This window comes from Nipponia nippon, unplaced genomic scaffold (genome assembly GCF_047370975.1).
Source record: "Nipponia nippon isolate SJK-2023a ecotype South Korea unplaced genomic scaffold, ASM4737097v1 scaffold_34, whole genome shotgun sequence".
In the NCBI taxonomy this organism is placed as follows: domain Eukaryota; kingdom Metazoa; phylum Chordata; class Aves; order Pelecaniformes; family Threskiornithidae; genus Nipponia; species Nipponia nippon.
Window position 1 is genome coordinate 691823 of NW_028262352.1, and position 19475 is coordinate 711297.

General features: G+C 42.5%; 1 pseudogene; it reads left to right on the forward strand.

Moving 5' to 3' along the window:
* The first annotated feature begins 13180 nt into the window (after positions 1–13180).
* Positions 13181–14942, forward strand: LOC148054077 (uncharacterized; annotated as a pseudogene).
* Positions 14943–19475: the final 4533 nt, after the last annotated feature.

A 19475-nucleotide genomic window follows, 5' to 3' on the forward strand; every position in this document is an offset into this window, starting at 1 on the left:
TTTTACAATCTATCCCTTTTATAATATGATCTAGTGTTCACGAGCAAGCAAAACCCATTTCATTGGTTACTGTCTTGCGTCCACGCGTCTCTTCAGCGTTACTTATTGGTTCTTCAAGTTGGTGCATGCGAATTGCTCTTTCAGGGATGTATCCAATCTCATCCTTATTTTGCTGCCTCTAAGTTTCACAAACTTGTTTGTAACAAGCCTCAAGGCCACAGCTGCATTCCTGCGAACCTGTTTGTAACAAGCCTCAAGGGCACAGCTGCATCTCGTCAAAGTAAAACACTATCTCATTTATTCCCACAGTATACTATGACATCCTTCAAGGTCGGTTTGTTCTGGTCTAATGGTTATCTTGCAACTTTCTTATCCTCATGGTTCTGCATATCTGCTCTCCCAAGGCCTAGCTGTCTAAAGGGGAGTATTCAGGAGCTTCTTATCTTACAAGTGTCTTAACTATTCTCAAAGATTTGCTTTTTGTTTGGTAAAGGGGAGTATTCAGGAGCTTCTATCTATATTCACAGGTATCAATCCCTCCTTTTCTTTTGAGGGCTTGTAGCTTATATGCTACAGTCCTCACTATACAAACTTATTATATCTTGTACAGCAGTTACAACATTGGATCATTATGCAGGCAAGAATACAAACTACAATAATAAAAATCATTAATAGAAATAATCCCTTCAACCATAACCAATTAGGTAACCAAGAAGTGAGAGTATTCCAAATATCTTCAAACCCAAAAGAGGTATTATCTTTAGTTACTTCATGTAAGATTGTTGTTTGGTCATGTATGATTTTTAAATCTTCTGATATCCTTCCACTTTCATCAATGTATGTACAGCAGCTTGAATTTACTACCGCACATACTCCTCCATGGGAAGCCAACATCATGTCTAAAGCCATCCTGTTTTTTAATGCAACTTTCGAAAGCTTGGTAGTTTCTTCTTGTAAAGCTTTTATAGCATCAGATGTGGCATTCCCGATTTTCTCAATGACTCCTGATATGTTTACTATTGCTTTTTCCAGTTCACTGACTTACGCTGGGATTAGCCATCTTACAAATGAGTGAAAGGTAGTAGACCGAGTAATCATTGGATTATCCATTGCTCTTTTTTGTTTTCCAATTGGGGATTTAATCCCCCCCATTCCATGGAGATGTGTTATTACTTTAATGTCTGGGGACACTACCCCTAACATACAAGAACCTGTCCACCAGGGAGGGTAGTACTTTAAAGGCTTGGTCTCCGCACAGCCAATACCATCCCATTCCTTTGGGCACTTCCCAAAATTTTCCTCGATATTTCTGTTGTTTTTTCCGCAATTGCAATTGCATGTACCAATCACATTGCGAATTATTCCCTACGGAGTAGTTTCCTTTTTTGTTCTGAATTCCGGTCAGTAATGCACTTAACCTTGTCTGTCAATTGGGGAGTTTGGATTTTCCAAACTTGTGGATTATTATTCCGAGCTTTAAAATAAACTTTTGGACTGTCCCAAAGATTATTCCAAGTGGTACTGAAAGGAATTGGTAGGCCAGTTAGTGTTACATCGAACTGAGTACTATGCTTTGGGAATCTAGCACAAATCCAACATTTGCTTGCATTAAGAGCTGAAGCCACTTCCGCTACTAATCGCACATGAACATTCTCATGCCATGGACTTCCTAGTTTCTGCCCAAACACTTCTGAACTTATCAATAACACAGAAACTAAAGTTGTTGTTTGAAAACGAGCTTGAGAGGAGCTGTCTCCTCGGAAGTCCATGGTTTAGGAGCCTTTTTGACTCTTGAGTAATGAATCCAGGGCCCTTTCTTATCTAGTTTTATGGCTGTGTATGTTGTCAGTAAAACCTGAAATGGTCCTTTCCACTTTTCTTGCAGGGGTTCTCCGGTCCACGACTTCAGGTATACCCAGTCTCCGGGCTGGAATGGATGTACTGGGGAATCAAGATTCAGAGATTTGTTTACAATCACATTCTTTTTCATTTCTTGTATCACTGTCCCTAGGGATATTAGATACTTTTGTAAATCTGTTTCACCTCTGATGTTTAATTCTTCCGGTAATTTAGGAATTTGGTACAGTCTCCCATACAACAGCTCATAAGGGCTTAACCGATGTTTTCCCTTAGGCTGAACTCTAATTCTCAATAGAGCAAGTGGAAGTGCTTGTATCCAAGTCATTGAGGTTTCTTGGCAAATTTTACTCAATTGCAGTTTTAAGGTCTGATTCATGCGCTCTACCCATCCACTAGATTGTGGGCAATAGGGGGCACACAGCTCCCATGTTATTTGTAATACTCTACTTACTTGTTGGACAATGTCTGCAACAAAATGTGGCCCCCTATCAGAGGAAATCCCTAAAGGAACACCAAATCGTGGTACTATTTCTTTAAGTAAGATTTTGACAACTTCCCTGGCCTTGTTGGTGCGACATGGGAAGGCTTCAGGCCATCCTGTAAAAGTATCCACCAATACGAAAAGGTATTTTAACCCTCCTTTTCTTGGCAGTTCAGTGAAATCTATCTGCCAGTGCTCTCCTGGAGTGTTTCCTGGTTTTGTGGATCCAAACTGAATTTTATTCTGTGTCTTTGGATTATTTCTAAGACGTGTTTCACACCTTTCAACTACGGACCTTATAATTTCTACCATATTATGACTCACCACTGACTTTTGTAGATGTTTCAGTAAATTCTTGGTTCCCCAATGAACACTATTAAGTTCTTTCTTTATTATTTCATGCATCAAAATTGGGGTTAGAATTACCTGCCCCGTAGGAGTAACAGCCCATGCATTTTTCTGTATCTCAGCTCTTAATGTTTCAATTAAGTTTCTGTCCGGACTGTCATAGTTAGGAGATTCTCCTAATTCTATTTTCTTTTCAGGTATTATTGCCAATATTCCTTTACCCTTTTCTGCAGCCTTACGAGTGGTCAAATCGGCCAATTGATTGCCTCTTTCTTGTGGGGTGCAGCTGGTTTGGTGAGCTTTGCAGTGCATAACAGCCACTTCTTTTGGTTTCTGTACACTTTCGAGTAACTTTAGAACCTGTTCCCCATGTTTAATTCCGGTCCCTTGAGATGACAATAGTCCCCTTTTTTTCCAAATCGCTCCGTGTGCGTGTAATACTCCAAATGCATATTTGGAATCGGTCCATACATTCACTCACTGTCCTTCACTTAATTCTAAAGCTCTGGTTAGTGCAATCCGTTCTGCTTTCTGGGCTGATGTTTTTGATTGGAGAGCTGCTTCTTCTACAACAGTATCCACTCTGGTCACAGCATATCCCGACATCTGGATCCCTTCTTTCACAAAGCTGCTCCCATCCGAATATAGCTCCCAGTCTGGGTTTTCCAGAGGGGTGTCTTTCAGGTCAGGTCGGCTGGAATACACTTCCTCGATGGTCTGTAAACAATCATGTGTGGGTTCTTCTTCCAGTTGTCGAGATGACAGGAAAACTGCTGGGTTTACTACTGCAGTTGATTTTAAAACAGCATCATCTTGTTCAAGAAGTGCTATCTGGTACTTCAACATCCGGCTCGGAGACAACCAGTGCCCACCTTTTTGGTCCAGGACAGTGAGTACCATGTGTGGTACAAAAATAGTCATTTTCTGTCCCAGTGTCAGTTTCCGGGCTTCTTGAATTAACAGCACAGCAGCGGCTACAGCTCTCAGACAACCTGGCCATCCTTTGCTGGTATGGTCCAATTGCTTGGAGAAATAGGCCACAGCGCATCTGTTGCCTCCTAGCATCTGAGAGAGCACTCCCAGAGCCATAGCTTGTCGCTCGTGAACGAACAATTCAAAAGTTTTAGTTGGATCAGTAAGTCCTAAAGCTGGTGCTTTCATCAGAGTTCTTTTTATTCGTTTGAAAGCATTTCTGGTGCTGTCGTCCCATTCCAAACATCCAGGCGGTGAAGTTTTCAGTAGCTCATATAAAGGTTTCACAATGAGTCCATAGCCTGCAATCCACAGCCTGCACCACCCCACCATTCCCAGGAAGGTCCGCAGCTCACGTGCATTCTGGGGCTCCGCAAGTTGACAGATAGCTTCCTTTCTTTCTGTGCTCAGTCTTCTTTGTCCTTTCAAAAGTTCAAATCCCAGATACCTGACAGATTCTCGAACGACTTGAGCCTTTTCTTTTGAAACTCGGTAACCATTCATTCCCAGAAAATTCAAAAGATCAATTGTTAATTGTAAGCATTCTTCTCGGGTTACAGCTGCAATTAGAATATCATCGACATACTGCAACACAGTCCCTGTCTTGTATCCTCTTTTCCAGGTTTCCAATTCTTTGGCTAATTGATTTTCAAATATTGTAGGACTATTTTTTAATCCCTGTGGCAACACTGTCCAAGTGTACTGTGATTTGCGACCAGTTTCCGGATTTTCCCACTCAAAGGCAAATATATTTTGACTTTCTTGATCGAGAGGTATGCAGAAAAAGGCATCTTTCAAATCTATAACTGTGAACCATTCTTGGTTTTCATTTATCGTTGTCAGTAAAGTGTATGGGTTTGCAACTACTGGATGAATATCCTGAGCAATTTGGTTAATAGCTCTTAAATCTTGGACCAATCGATAACTTTTCCCATCTGCCTTTTTTACTGGCAAGATGGGGGTGTTGTATTCTGATTCACATTCCCTCAGCAGACCATATTTTATAAATTTCTCAATAATGGGCTTTAACCCGATTCTAGCTTCTAGTTTCAAAGGGTATTGTTTTTGCCCTACCGGCTTTGCTCCTGCTTTGAGTTCAGTTTTTACCAGTTCAGCGTTCTTAGCTTTACCAGGGACATCTCCGGCCCATACGAGGGGTATCACTGCATTTTCCACTTCTGCTGGGATGCCGGTTCCTAAAGTTTTATCTTCCTGCAATAGGAACACAGTCGCTTGTACAAGTTTAGATTCAGGAATTAACACATCGACTTCCCCATCTTTAAATCGTATTTCCGCTTCCAATTTTTCTAACAAATCTCACCCTAGTAAAGGTTTCAGAGTCCCCGGTAAATACAGGAATTGACATGTTACCCATTGTTTTCCAATTTTAAATGTTAAAGGCTTGAAGAATGGCCTAGTTTCAGCATTACCAGTCGCACCAACAACTTTGATTCTCTAATTACTAAATTAAAAACCTTTTTTCATTCAAAACCGCATAAGCTGCTCCAGTGTCTACCAGGAATTCTATTTCAGTTTGATCTTCCCCCAGCTGTATTTTAACCAGAGGTTCTGCTGGGGAAGATACCTCCGGTCCCCTTCATTCCTCATTGTTAACTGCATTTATTGTTCTCAAAATGGAACCGGCTCCTTCTATTCCCTGTCGGGAAGGGCAGTTTGCTTTCCAGTGTCCCTCCTGTCTACAATAAGCACATTGATTTCTCCCCACTGTAGGATTAGGAAGTCCTCTAACTCATCCTCTTCCTCGGACTCCATTTCTACCTCCTCAAAATGCTCCTCTACTTACTTGCAATCCTTCTAAAGAAAGCTATCCATGCAACTTCCAACAATTTCCCTAAGTCTCTGGCATCTGTGCCCTGCAACTTCTGCAATTTCCTCCGAATATTGTCTATTGACTGTCCTTTAAAGAGGGACACTAACTGATTTTTCCCTTCTTCTGATTCCAGGTCCATAGTGGTGTATTTTTGTGCAGTTTCTTTTAGTCTATCTAAAAATTCAGTCAGCGACTCCTCCTTATTCTGCTTAATCTGATACAACTTCGACCAATTTACCGCTTTGGGAATAGCATTCCTAACTCCAAACAAAATCAGTTTCTGGTATCGTTTTATTAATTCCCTTTCCGTTCTGTCATTAGGATCCCAATCTGGATCTGTAGGAGGTAAATGTTGATCCCACCGACCCTGCAATTGTCCTGTAGCAATTTGTCCCTCTATTTGAGTTCTTGCTGTTCTAAAGATCATTTCTCTTTCTGTGCTGTCAAACAATACTGACATAATAGCATCAATATCCTTCCAATCAGGGTCTGTAGTTCTGATCATTGTATCAAAGGCTTTAGCCACCTTATCAGGATTATCTCTATAATTGCCTGCCACCTGCTTCCAATTATTTAAATCAGCAATTGAAAACAGCACCCTCACAATCACCGGTCCTTCATTTCCAACAGCCTGTCTCAATGGAGCTTGCAGCACTGCTCCCTGCCGACTACAAGTTCTCTCAGCTACCGGAGTCGCTTCTGTCTTTCTGTTCTCGGAGTTGCCTGCTTCAAGGGGCTCAGGTTTATCATTCTGCAATCTCTGTCTCAACCCGGGAGCAACCAACATTTCTGAGTCATCCTCTGGCTCATCCTGAACTAATTTTAAACACCTCTGTCCAATACTACAAGCAGAACAACATCTTTTCAAACCTTTCCTTTTTCCATTGCTCTTACTATCTTTTTCCAATGCTAGCACCAAAGGATCTGAGGGAGCCAAATTTATCCCGCACTTCTTCTGCCATTCAGGGTGTGAACGTAAAGTGAAAAACATATCCGCATACAATACTTCATCCCAATTTCCTTCCCGTCTTAAAAATAACATCAATTGCAACAAAGTATCATAATTCAAAGTGAAAGGGTTAAAACCCACAAGAGTAAGAAAGATGTTGTAAATACCTTAGTTACTCAATTAGATAAGAAGGCATCCTGTTGTGATTTAAGGATGTTGTGAATACCTTATTAGACAAGAGGACGGTCTGATGTGATTTAGGGAGTAGCTAGAAGAACAGCTATAAGATAAGGGGGGCTCCGGGATAAACTCATTACAGACAACTCGGCCTTGGGAGAACAGATGCACGGAACCATGAAGACAGGAAGTCACAAAAGAATGACAGCAACAGCCTTGAAGGACACCGTTTACGTCATCCTAGCACTGAGTTTGCGCAGAAGCAAAGGTCAGTCAGCGAACACAGTGAAGACGACTACGAGCCTTCATCTGAAGACCCCCAAAGACCACTTGAAGACCACCACGAGAGATGACTGCACATGCGGATCGGATATTTACATATGTTAATAAGGCCCTGGAAATCTCATGTTTATGTAAACAAATTCCCGGAAATCCTATGAATATGTATGATTGTATAGTATATATTCTCTAAAAGTTCATTAACTCGTTGGAGCACTTATGGTGGAGAATCCCCAGTGCTGCCCAGGGCTGCAATAAAGGATACCTGCTTAATAGTAACTTCGTTGCTATTGAGTTTCATTTCAGGGACTCTCTGAATACTCCGTTTCTCCCTTGGGGGGATTCGGACTGTGAGGAGAAGCATCCGTGAATTTTTGTATCGAAAGTTCCATTAACCGGCCACTTTTCTCCATCCTCCAGCTTATACAATGGCCACCACTGATTACAATATTTGATTAGATCAGCTTTCTTTGCAACTCCTCCCGGGGGTCCTGCTATTTGCTTCCAATTGTGTAAAATGCACCCCAGAGGAGATTTCTTTAAGATCGTCTTCCCCCTTAGAAGTTCCAGTTCCCATTTTAAAAACAAGGCACAAAACAATTTAAACCAAGCTTTTACAACAACAGCAACACCACCACACAATTACGAACACTTAGGGCAACAAACACACAAAAGCACCCAATTACAGTCCACACAATTACGAACGCTTAGGGCAACAAACACACAAAAGCACCCAATTACAGTCGCGACCTATTCAGCATTCAGATTCGCAGATCAGACAAACTCCCGAGCCTCGGTTTCAGGAAGGAGACCTATCCTTCAATTTTGATCAAAGGGTACTTTCCCTTTGCCCCAGGGATACAGCCCAACCCTGCGCAGCTTTCGCCATGACTGAAGCGCAGGCAACAGAAAATAATACTGAAAGAATGCTTTTACCTTATTGATGGTCCTTGCTCAGAACTCTTCGGTCCGGGGATCGGAGGTTCTCCCCGAGAATCCCTCGGTGCCGGCCTGAGATCCTACGATCCCTCGGATCCGTCGATGTTCGAGAGCAGTGTCCCATCTGGGTCGCCAAAATCTGTTACCGGAAAGCGGCAAAATAATTCACTCTCTCAAACTTAATTTTGGAGTTTTAGAAAGCAGGCATTCTTTATTGCGGCGCCGGGCAGCACTGGGGATAATTCCACCATAAGTGCTCCGAAGGCTTGATAGACTTTCAGTAATTATATACTATGAAAATATACATATTCATAGGATTACCGAGAATTCGTCCACATAAACATGAGATTTCCTGGAACTTATTAACATATGTAAATGTCCGATCCGCATGCACAATCATCTTCCATGGTGGTCTTCAAGTGGTCTTTGGGGGTCTTCAGATGAAGGCTCGTAGTCTTCTTCACTGTGTTTGCTGACTGACCTTTACTTCTGCACAAACTCAGTTCTGGGATCACGCATACTATGTCCTTCAAGGTCGGTTTGTTCTGGTCTAATGGTCATCTTGCAACTTTCTTATCCTCATGGTTCTGCATATCTGCTCTCCCAAGGCCTAGCAGTCTAAAGGGGAGTATTCAGGAGCTTCTTATCTTACAAGTGTCTTAACTATTCTCAAAGATTTGCTTTTTGTTTGGTAAAGGGGAGTATTTAGGAGCTTCTATCTATATTTGCAGGTATCACTGGCATATTTGATTCACAACTTGTTTTAAGTGGGATCTGTTTTGTGTGGGTGTGGTGGGTTGATCTTGGCTGGATGCCAGATGACACCAAGTCACTCCATCATTCCCCTCCTCAGCAGGATGGGGGGGGGGGGTCGAAATGAGATGAGAAAAAAAATTTTGTCGGTCAAGATAAAGGCAGTTTAATAAAAGCAAAAGCAAAAGCAAAGGCCATGCACGGAAGCAAAAGGAAAAGAAATATTTTATTCTCTATTTTCCATCAGCAGGTGATGTCCAGCCACTTCCCGGGAAGCAGGGCTTCAGTACCCATAGCTGACGTGCGGAAACAGACTCCACAACCCGTAAGGTTGTAAAGTAGGTATGTTTATTCAGCGCTGGGCAGCACGGGGGGGGTCATCCCGCCAAAGTCGTGCGCGCCCACGTGGTAGCTTGTCCTGGATTTATACGACAAAGTGTTACATATACATAAGGTTTCCCAATACGCCTATACATATTCATGACCTGTCCGCGCTTCGTATTAAAATTAGCACCAAGAGGTCGTTTCCATAAACTCCTCCCAACTGCGCTTGCGCAGTGCCTCCTGGTAGTGGCCGCGGGGGTCTTGGGGATGAAGGCTGATGACTCTTCTTTGTCACCGCTAGTAACCTCTTGTTCTTGTGCAGACTCAGTTGCTCCTTGGCTCTTGTCCAAATCGCAGGGTCGGTTTCAGTTGGTTCTTGAGATAAGTTTCTGTTCTTATCAGGGACTGTCCTTTGTTGTGAGATTACAAGGCTCCTCACTTTAATCATCTTGCACAATAGTTAGATAAGCGTAGTTACGCTCTAAAAGCCCCTTTTCATAGTGGTTGCTCCAGAAGACAAATGTCGTAAATAACGAGTGCTCCCACTTTCTCCTCCTTTCTCTTAGCTTTTATTGCTGAGCAGACCTCATATGGTATGGAATATCCCTTTGGTCAGTTTGGGTCAGCTGTCCTGGCTATGTCCCCTCCCAAGATCTTGCCCACCCCCAGCCTACTGGTGAGGGGGGGAACGTTAGAGAGACAGCCTTGATGCTGTGGGAGCACTACTCAGCAGTAGCCAAAACATGGATGTGTTATCAACACTACAAAGAACAGCACTGTGAGGGCTGCTACGGGGAAAATTAACTCCATCTCAGCCAGACCCAGTACAGTGCGGAAGTTAAAATGTACGATTAATGGTATAAAACAGGGATGTTCTAACTAGGAAGGGCTCTGAATCATTTGTTTGGAAACAAAGGAGTATCACTACAAAGCACAATTGTCCTGGTTTCAGCTGGGATAGAGTTAATTTTCTTCTTAGTAGCTGGTAGAGCGCTGTGTTTTGGATTTAGGATGAGAATAATGTTGATAACGCACTGATGTTTTGGTTCTTGCTGAGCAGAGTTTACACTAGTCAAGGACTTTTCAGCTTCTCGTGCTCTGCCAGGTGCATAAGAAGCTGGGAGGGAGCATAGCTAGGACAGCTGACCCAGACTGGCCAAAGGGCTATTCCATACCATATGACGTCATGCTCAGTATATAAGCTGGGGGAAGAAGAAGGAAGGGGGGGACATTGGGCGTGATGGCGTTTGTCTTCCCAAGTAACCATTACGCGTGATGGAGCCCTGCTTTCCTGAGGATGGCTGAACACCTGCCTGCCGATGGGAAGTAGTGAATGAATTCCTTGCTTTGCTTTGCTTGTGCGCGCGGCTTTTGCTTTACCCATTAAACTGTCTTTATCTCAACCCATGAGTTTTCTCACTTTTACTCTTCCGATTCTCTCCCCCATCCCACCGGGGGGGGTGTGTGTGTGTGAGTGAGCGGCTGCGTGGTGCTTAGTTGCTGGCTGGGGTTAAACCACGACAACAATAAATAAGGGTCTGAAAAAATTTTAGAAGGAGGTAGAAGAATTAACTGTGTCTTCACTTGGTACAGTTCAGCGGGTGTTCTTTTTTTTTTTTTTTTTACTTCATTAACAAGACCTTCTGAACTGGGGTTCTGCTCCTATTGCTTTCTGTTTGATTGTATCACATTACATGAATTGCCTGTTATGTTGAAATAGTTTTACCTGTGACTTCTGCAACTTAAAGTTAACTTTCCCAGTCTTTCAGTATCACCAAGAAATTCAATCTTTCCAAAGTTTTTGTATTATACTACAAAGTTACTTACAATAAATGCAGCCAAAACAAGATAGACATATATGAAACTTATCCCCAGAGCACCAAGTTATCTCTCTTGCTCATGTAGGGAAGGGAGGAAGTACACATTTCCTATGGAGATTATCAGGTTTGAGCTATCTACTGCTGGTTGACGCACATACACTCACACACACACACAATTAAACTGCAGAGATATGTATATGTATCACTAATCATTCCAGATTTCTCTCATATCTCACAAAGCACTGATTTTTACCCACTTAAACAGAAAGTTAAGCTAATTGCAGTGCCAGAGAGAATAACAAAGACTTCTGTCTCTGATCTCTTTTGACTCTGTACTAATGCATGCTTTTTTTTTTTTTAACTTCTGTAACAAAATCTAAACCATCAGAGATACTATAACTCCCTCAGTGTCTGAAGTCTTCAGAACTTGTAAATGACAATCTGATCAGCTGCTTGGTCAACTCAGCAGCTCGTTGCTTTTGAAAGTTATAGTAATAAATTGATTCTTCTGCTACCTCTTCAATTTGAGAGTTAAGAAAACATACTGTGTCAAACTACAGTAATGTGAACGTTCTGGACAAGAAACATTCAGCATGTAGACCTTTTGGAAGTTCGAAATATGGCTTTGAAGAAACTTTTCTTGTTATGATATATGGTTTCTGAGAAGTTTTCTACATCTTTGCAATAGCAAGATCAATTACATTCATACATGCTTTCAAACGCACTGAACCATTCACTACTGCCACGTTAGGACTGTCAATGGATTTCTTTCAATAAATTTTTTCCCAGTACTGTAAATGTCGGTAAAGATTAACCTTGCTCATTTTACCCTAACAATACTATGGCATCATGAAACAGGATATCTGTCTCAGAACAAAGAACCCCAAAGTGAATGATAGTTTGCTTCGCTAACGGTCCGTAAAGGACTGCTTAGTGTTGCCAAAGTTAAGTGAACTTAGGGGAAAGGTAATTCCGGCAGGGGGAGATCACGACCACCGACTCAAGGACCACCCACTCAAGAAACCCACCGACCCAAAAGATTAAGGAAGTAAAGGTCTCGAGAATCATAGTGAGCATGCGTAGTAATTTACATGGCAGGCGAAGAATTTTAACCAATCATTTAATAAAGGACAATAAATATGTATTAGATGGTTGTATAAATAACTGTTAGTTTACATCAACGGTGTGCTGGTTTGTACCATGCACCCGTATTTGCGCATTTACGTAAAAAGGAAAATACCTCGACTCTGTGTGTGAATTGGGTGACGCACACTGGGTAACGGACCCAAGTTTTTGGGACAACACTGTGAACAAACCTTGCCCTAGTCATGCAGGTTTATAAGCTCTTCAAGAGTAAAAAGCATAGCTCCTGGGGATGTGGAAGGGTTTACAATCAGCAATGTAGCCTGTGGCGGTGTGCTCCCCCTGTACCCTCCTGCCCCCCCCCCCCCCTTGACCTTTTCCCATAACCCTGCTCAAGCAATAATCACCAGTGGCAGTTGTGATGGATGCATTCAGCTCGGAGTGGATTCAGGGGAGATGATAGATAACAACACAACAGCCAAGGGCTAATTTATGGCAATGTGTCTACCTAACCACAGTGCTGGTCAATGTCCAACTCAAGCTAGATTTGGAAGAAACTAACTTACGCAGTCGGTATGTAAATATGACTATGAGTTAATCATCTTGCCCCTATAAATAGTGAGCAGCCCAAGAGTCCTTTGAGCTCTCCTGCACGGCAGCGGGCTGCACGCCTGGATCTCCCCTTGAGTAGGGACGCCTCTCAAGGTTACTCCTCGAGGTTGAGAGATTCCTTGCCGCAACAGATCCTCGGTAAGCAACTAATAGCATGCTAAACTTTGAAATCTTAACTAAGTGATATAAAGGATCGATTGTGCATATATAGTCCTTTAGACATAAACCGTTGACCAAGTCTGGGACTAGGATTGGATCCAGCCGCACCTAGACTCCTCTCTGAGAAGGAGTTTAGAAAGCAAGGGGGTCTTCTCTGAACCTCATGACTCAACGGGATGGTCTTCCTGACTGTCTTGTCTGACCCTGTCCCCTATGCAGTAAATAATCAAGTGTATCTTGCCATCGAATCTCGTTAAACCACTGTCACATTTATTATCAAACTTTGTTATCAATAAACATATTGCTCTTACAAGTGCACTCTCACTCCATCTACGACAAATTGGCATAGTCGGCAGGATGGCAAATAGTATTGTTATCAGGGGCCTCAGACAAGAATGCACCCAAGGACATGACTTTCCAATTGTGACTGTCATATCCTGGGGGAGTGCAGATAAACCCATTGAAACCAAAACAAAGAACCTGAGAAGACAAGACCACATCTGGAAGAAAAGACTCAGAGTTCATGAAAAGAACACTAAGAGACACCTCTTCAATAACCACTAGGAACCACCAGGGACCATCGAAGACCCCCCATGGAAGCCTTTGGAGACTCAGGCCGCATGTGTAAAGACTATGCAAATATGATAATTAGTTCCAGGAAATAGAATGAATATGTATAATAATTCTGGGAAATCCAATGCATATGTATGTAACAGGGGGATATAAGGTTTGACTGATGCAACATACAGCATGCACACATTAGGTGGAACTACCACCGTACATCCAGCGCTGCAATAAAGAGAATGCCTGCTTCTTAATGCTACAGTGGTGTTGAGGTTTATTCCCGATTTCGGTGACAGTTTCACTGATTATTTACGGAGGCATGGAGTGAATCCGAATCCCAGATTCTCAGAAGAATGGGCTCGTGACAATTGGCATAATTGGGAAGCCGTTGAAGAGCACCTAAAAGTAACTAGGGGCCACGCAAAGGATGGGAAAAAGAAAGGAGTTATCTGCAATATGCTAGGTACCTGTTTAGAAGCTGCATATTGAGAGAGAGAACGGAGAGAGAAAGGTGCAGGACCTAGAGAAAGAAACAGAAGGTAAAAAGGCAACTGAGCTGTTACTGTCCTTATAAATTGAACAACTGCAGAAACAATTGCAGGAAGAAAAGGAGAAAGGACATAAGTTGGAAGAAAAAGTCGACATGATGCTTATACAGTCCTCCTGCTCCCCTGACATCGTACAGATCAGGAAACTAATAGTATCTCCTGAAGATTGGGACGGAGATATCTGGGGCAATCCCACTGACAGCAAAACAGAAGACCCTTTGTTCCCCTCAGATCCTCCTGAATATGAAGCCAGACCCATTGTTAAAACAGAAACAACTGTGGGACCTCGGGGTGGTCGTCTGCAACATACTACGCGAACCATCCCCTGGGATCCATTGCAATTGACAAATTTGCAAGAGAGATATAGCAGAAAACCAGGTGAAACAGAGACTGAATACTTGTGGCGAGTATGCTTAAGTGGCGGCGACCGAATAATGTTGAGCGAGGATGAAGCAAAGGGCTATTGGGGTCCGGGAGTTTTCTTAAATTTAGGACCCGACCCGAAAAATACACCCCATTCTATCACCAGCCGAGTAGCTTATTGGGCTGGAGGAATAGACACCATGGAGCGAGGTGAACCCTCCATAATCCCCATTAAATCTCTAAGTGAGCTTTCTACAGCCGTCACAAAAGCCACTTGCATACAAGCCATGCACGAACGAGGACTCCATCATGTCCCACTATCTGCTACAGTAGATTTCGCAATGTTAAAACCACTGATTAGAGGAGCCCCTGCAATTCTTAAACCCTATCTAGTTGCAAAACGGGATGAGATTAAAAGAGATACTGAATATAATAGGGCAATAATGCTCCTAAGCAGCTCCCTACATGGGCGGAATTAATGCACGGCATTGTTAACTACAGCCGTGAAATGGGCTGGGACGATGCACCAGCTGAAAAACAAAACCTGAAGCCCCGGGGAGGAGACCACAAAGTAAGACCCGTTAAACAGGGAACAGAAACCAGATTTAAGGGAAACAAATTTAAAAACTCATAAACAGAATCTCGAGAACGAAGGAATGAATTATGGAGGAATGCATTAGCCCTAGGCATTCCCAGAGCCGCGATTCAAGGTCAGCCTACTGGCATTATCTTGAGTCTGATTGAAGCATTCCAGAAACAAGATAACGGTGAAAGGAAGGAGTGTATTTCAACTCCTCCGGCACCAGTCCCCGGGAAGGGAGACAACCCCTTCCTCTCCCTTAGGGAGGAATTGCAGGACATGAAGTCAAAAAACGAGTAGTGTCCGGAAGGCAATTGGGCCTGCCTGTACCGAAAGTGGAGGCTTATCAGTGGATAAGTGATGATGGCCCATACATTTTAATTCCAGTTGGTCCTCGACGACAATTGGTGAAGTTTATAATAGATACGGGAGCACAAATTTCAATACTAACACAAGAAGTTGCCGAGAAGCTGGGCGGGCGATCCGGACGGCAAAGAGTTCAGATTACCGGTATGAACGGAGGGAGTGTTGAGTGTCAAACTGCCAAGGTCAATTTATGGCTCCCGGGCGAAAAACGCATGGCGACTACTCGCTTTGCAGTTAAAGATCATCATGAAAATATTTTAGGTTTCGATGTTTTAAACGGACGAACCTGGTGTCTACCGAGTGGCAGCGTGTGGTCTTTCGGCTCAAATATTAATCCCAACCCCGGCAGAATTCGGGAGGCTCCAGTGCGGGCACTTCGCGCTGCCCCTGCACTCCCTGAATCAAAAATCACGAACGTGCCCCAGTATCCGATTTCTGCTGCGGCACGAAATGGAATTTCTGAAGTCATAGCCGATTTGGAGAAACGACAAATTATCTCCAGAACCCACTCCCCATATAACTCACCTGTCTGGCCGGTTCGGAAACCAGACCGGAGGTGGCGTTTAACAGTCGATTATCGGCGCCTGAATGCCAATACAGCCCCACTAACAGCTGCTGTACCAAACATTGCAAACTTAACAGCTACTTTGCAAGCAGCTGCACACCCATGGATGGCGGCATTAGATGTAAAAGATATGTTCTTTATGGTTCCCTTGAAGGAGGAGGATAAAGAGAAGTTTGCTTTCACTTGGGAGGGAATACAATACACCTTTAACAGGCTCCCACGGGGTATAAACATTCACCCACAATTGCTCATGCCGCACTTGCTGAACTTTTACAGACGATCTCACTCCCCCAAGAAATGAAACTGTACCAATATATAGGTGATATCCTGATTGGAGGAACTTCCCCTGAGAAGGTGGGGGAAGCGGCAGCAGCAGTATGGCAAGCACTAAATAAAGCAGAAATTGAGATTCCACCCAGAAAATGTCAGGGGCCAAGTAAAGAAGTAAAATTTTTAGGTACTTGGTGGATAGCAGGCAGTGCAGTGATTCCTCCAGATACCTTAAGAAAAATCGAAGAGCTGCAAATGCCCCAATCAAGGAAGGAGTTACAACAACTACTGGGAACTTTAGGATATTGGAGGAAGCACGTACCTGGATTTTCTATCATTTCCCGTCCATTATACTCACTCTTACGGAAAGGCAAATCCTGGGAGTGGAAGTTAGAACATAAAGAGGCGGTCAAAACTCTAACTGAAGAATTAAAAACATATCAGTCACTGGGACCAGTACACCCCCGCGACCCTATTATAGCCGAATGGGGTTTCGCTGAACATGCTACTTACTGTAACCTGTTCCAAACTGGCCCTGATGGGCCAGTAAGACCTCTATTATTTAGCTCAACGCCATTTAAAGAAACAGAAAAACGATACTCTGAATGGGAAAAGGGACTTATCTTTAGTCCGAGCAATTAAACAAGTTAAGAAAATACATCAGGGACAACCTGTGCAAACTAGAGGACCATTTAATTTACTAGAAGCAATCCTAAAAGGGACTGCTCCCCCAGAAGGAGTTGCACAAAAACCCACTATCAGAAAATGGTATGTTTACCTAACAGCAGGAGTTGCAGAAAATATGCAATTAACTGAGGGACACACTAAGGTTTCCAAATTGCAGATGCCCATAAACACAGACCCTTTAGTGTTACAACAACCTTTTAAACCTTCACTCATTCTGGATGCTCTGCCCCTCACTGAGGGTACACCAACCGAAAACATTTGGTTTATGGATGCTTCGGCAAAAAGGGTAAATGGTAAATGGCAGTATAAGACTGTTGCATTAGATATTACCACTGGCAAACAAGTAATAGAGGAAGGTGAAGGCAGTGCACAAGTAGAAGAAATAAGAGCGGTTGTTTTGGCAGCACAGAATGGAGCAAAAATCATATATGTAGATTCTTATGCTGTGTGGGCTGGTGCCACACAGTGGCTCTGTCAATGGGAAACCTTGAATTGGGAAGTAAATAGATCCTCAGCTTGGAGAAACAAAGATTGGCAATTATTACTAGCTGTAGCCAGGAAAACACCCTTCAAGATGGGATGGGTAAAAGCTCATGCTAAGGATAATCAACCAACCACAAAGTGGAATCAAAAGGTAGATGAGCTAACTAAAATTAAGAAAATCACCTTAAATCCTGAGTGGTATCGATTGGGAGAATGGTTACATCAAAACCTAGGCGACACAGGTATCTTGCCATCAAATCTTGTTAAACCACTGTCGCATTTATTATCAAACTTTGTTATCAATAAATATATTGCTCTTACAAGTGCACTCTCACTCCATCCACGACAAGCCTCTCATTTACTTACAGTGAGTAAGTGATAAAGGTAAAACTCTAAGAATCAGAAGAGAGTAAGAAATCTTTCTGCTTCTCTTTAATGTACATCCCCAATTCCTGCTTTAATGAGCTTACGTTGTACTAGAAGCCATATTGTGGATTCTAATGCACAACCTGACTGGCCAGATAGACAGATGGGGAACTGGGAAAAAGAGAGAATCTTTTATTTGTGGCCCTGCTCATAGAGTAATCCCCACAGTTTCTGCATTTCCCTTTCTAGAAGCAACAGCATTTACCTATTCCATTAGCACGTACAATAGGTTGTAATTCATGAAATGGGAACTTGAAAAGATTCTGAAGGTAGATTAAGTACACTCCACCCTTCCCTCCTAAAGTGCAAAGTGCCTGTTGGACAGAGTAGTCTCATGCAAGAAGTACTTGAGTTATTTTCTGAACTTTCTGTTTGCATTCTATTGAGAAACTCAGTGCAAAATATTTTGGCTTTTCAGCTTCTGATCTGAACTGGAAGCAGCACATAAGGTGCACAGTAACCTTGTTGTCCCAAAAAACTTTACACCATTACCTGGTGTGCATCACCCAATTCACACACAGAGTCGAGGTATTTTCCTTTATTACGCAAATGTCAAATACGGGTGCATGGTACAAACCAGCACACTGTTGATGTAAACTAACAGTTATTTATACAATCATCTAATACATATTCATTGTTAAATGATTGGTTGAAATTCTTCACCTGCCATGTAAATTACTATGCATGCTCACTATGATTCTCGAGACCTTTACTGAAAGGGTTAAAGCCAAGATAGACAAAGCCACTGCATCAAAATGCCTCCTGAAAGAATTAAAGCCTAGGGGCAAGGAGGATATCTTAGTCACTTAACTAAACAAAAGAAAGGCCTTTGTGATTTAGGGAGTAGTTAAGAATGGTTGTAAGATAAGGGGGCTCCGGGATAATCCCATCTCAGACAACTGGGCCTTGGGAGAACAAATGCATGGAAGATAGGAAGTCACAAAAGAATGACGACAACAGCCCTGAAGGACACCGTTTACGTCATCCTAGGACTGAGTTTGCGCAGAAGCAAAGGTCAGTCAGCGAACACAGTGAAGAAGACTATGAGCCTTCATCTGAAGACCCCCAAAGACCACCTGAAGACCACCACGGGAGACGACTGCGCATGCGGATCGGACATTTGCAGATGTTAATGAGTTCCAGGAAATCTCATGTTTATGTAAATGATTTCTCGGAAATCCTGTGAATATGTAGGATTTTATAGTATATAATCTCTGAAAGTCCACCAAAATCGGTGGCGCACTTATGGTGGAGAATCCCCAGTGCTGCCCAGGGCTGCAATAAAGAATACCTGCTTAATAGTAACTTCGTTGCTATTGAGTTTCATTTCAGGGACTCTCTGAATACTCCGTTTCTCCCTTGGGGAGATTCGGACTGTGAGGAGAAGCATCCGTGAATTTTTGTATCAAAGGTAAATCCAAACCACGAAGGTGGAACCCTCTACTAAATACAGCTCAGTGAAGTTGCTGGAGCTCTGCAAGGGGATGAGATTGCAGAAGAAAAATTGTGTGTCTTTGAGCTTCATAAAAGATTCTTTGAGTCTTCCTCATTGTTTATCACTTTTTCTTCTGCACAACTTAGTATTTTTTGAAACTTTTTTTGGATGTCAAAGTATTGGGGGTGCTTGATATTTCCAGCTTAATTTTAAAAAAACTTCTATATTAGCTAGTCCAGAAGCTTATTAGCGTGTTGGATGGAGCTTGAGTTAAAAACACTGCCACATGCTTTATATTTGCCACTTGCCAATGATAACTATTTTTTGTTACATAACAATGTTTTTTTCTTAGTGGGAGAAATTCAGTTCTGAGCAGAATTCTTTATGCTATTCTGCTATACACTGTATTTGATTTATAAAATCATATTTATTTGTGAAAATAAACAATCATCACCAGTGATGAAGCATTTATCATTAATATTAAGGCAGATTAGATTTTGTGACTGTTGCTATTCTAGCTGGCGGTCTCCACAACTGTTTTGCGGTGCTAACTGTAGCAATATAGTCATTTTGCACTGGTAAACACCGCTCACAAGGGTTT